The sequence below is a fragment of the Salvia miltiorrhiza genome, chromosome 2 (assembly GCF_028751815.1).
Source record: "Salvia miltiorrhiza cultivar Shanhuang (shh) chromosome 2, IMPLAD_Smil_shh, whole genome shotgun sequence".
In the NCBI taxonomy this organism is placed as follows: Eukaryota; Viridiplantae; Streptophyta; class Magnoliopsida; order Lamiales; family Lamiaceae; genus Salvia; species Salvia miltiorrhiza.
In genome coordinates, this window is record NC_080388.1 from 32,668,388 (window position 1) to 32,670,810 (window position 2,423).

Below are 2,423 nucleotides of genomic sequence, written 5' to 3' on the forward strand. Positions count from 1 at the left end.
CTACATGACAAGGGCAATCTTGTAATTCTAAATGCTCACGTACACAACATGTACTCAAGACAGTTACAATGACAATCTAATTACATTCGACTAATAACTAATTATTTTGCTATAGGGCTATCTTTCGCAGATCACATGTTTTCCGTGAATGATTGCCAGTCGTGAATTATTTTGTGATGTCTGGCTAGTGAATTATTCAAGAATTAGACAGACATTACATGTTTTCGGCCTAGCCCTATCGGATTACGGGTTATTCGAGTACGGGCTAATCGGGTTGAAAAAAATTTTTGGGTTGAAAATTTTCAACCCTAACCCTAAATGTTCGGGTTTCGGGCTAGCCCATCGGGCTAATTTTTTTTTTTAAAGTAACTAACATATTTTCTCGTGACAATATTATATTTGTAATAAATAAATACACGCATAAATAAGTAATATTTCAACATCGACTTACATAATAACTAGTATGCAATTTTCGAGATATAAAAATGCAATATTTCTGTCAAACAAGTATCATTTTTTAAAAAAATTTTACATCTAAATATTTTATGGTAAGTATTGATTGGATTAAAAATACAGAGAAGTGAAATGATGAGTATAACTTCTAATATTGAATCAAAATATATTTCACAAACTTTTGGAAAAATGTATTATTATACTAATTTTCATAAGTAAAGTAATGAAGTTAAAAATCAAATAACGAGAATTTTTTTTATATAATCAAACGAACACATTATTTTCGGGTGAGTCCTATAGGGTTTTGGGTTAATTTCGGGCCGACCCTATCGGGTGTCGAGCTATTCGATTATGGGCTAATCAGGTTGTAATTTATATTGGGTTGAAAGTTTTCAGTCCTAACCCTCTCAGATTAGCAAGTTAATCGGGTTAGCCCATTGATTTCTGGCTGGATTGACATGCCTATCAAAAACCCAAATTTTTTTTACCGAACATATTATGCTGTATTGGATAAAGAAACTTTGAAGGTAATTTTTAAGTAAATATTTATTATATATATTGTTAAAATGTCGTATATCAATATGAATGGGCTTTAAACATTTTACAAAATGTTATATATATTTTCTTATATAAAACTACCATAAGTCCAAATACATCAATAATATTAAATATAGCTATTATTATTGTATACTCTATATATTTTTTTGGAATAGTATTATATACTCTAATTTATAGCCAACGATAATGTATTCGGCTCAATATTAATTAAATAGCAATCAAATTTGGAAATCAACAAATGCTAGAGCTGGAAAATATCAATACATTAATTGATGAAATAAATAGGGAGATAGGCAATCAGAACAATCTGCAGCTGCTGTGAATGCTCCTTTCTAACCCAATCAATGGCACTTTCTCCAAATTGCAATATCTTTGGCCATTTATTATAATATTAACTAGTACTTCCTTGTAGACCCTCTTTTTCTCCCAACTGTTTCTCGACTTTTATTATCTGAAGCACCAAAAGTATATTCATTTTTAGGGATGTCAATGCAGCCCGAAACTCGTGAGCCGACCCGAATAACCCGGCAAAATTAGAGGGTTAGGGTTGAAAAATCGCAACCCGAAAAAACCTCCAGCCCGATTAGCCCGCACCCGACTAACCCGGAACCCGATAGGGCTAGCCCGAAAACCCGATGGGCTGGCCCAGTGAGCTGACGGAATTGTGACTGATGCATCCAGATACAACTTCTACTATATTTAGATCTATGGTATTTGCTTAAATATATATATATATATATATATATATATATATATATATATAGCCTCATTAAAAAAAAGTGAAATTAATTAGTTAGAATATATGTGTGTGTGTGTGTGTGCAATCTCATTAAAAAAAAGTGAAATTAATTACGGATTTTTTGTAGAAATTGATTATTAGTATCTCACTAGTTAGAAATTAATTATTAGTATCTCATTTTAAAGTGATATCCAATGAGTCGTGCATGGCAAATCCACTAATTATTCAGTAATAATCCAGATTGATTCTAGTGCATTGATACATGTTAAATTTTATTACCTTATTTTAATATAATTTTGTTTATGTAATCTTGAATATCTTATATTTTTGCATTTCATGCTTTGCTATATAATTTATATCTTTAATATCTATGTATATTTTATACATTATACATTAGATCATTAGGAATAATAAAATACAAATGATAATTTTATTTTTACGCCTTTAACTTGATTAGCCCGATGGGCTAGCCCGAAACCCGAAAGTTTAGGGTTAGGGTTGAAGATTTTCAACCCGAAAAAATCTCCAATCCGATTAGCCCGCACCCGACTAACCCGGAACCCGATAGGGCTAGCCCGAAAACCCGATGGGTTGGCCCGATTGACATCCCTATTCATTTTAGAAAAAATAAAAAACTTTCTCAATTTTTGTCTACAAAACATATATAATACTA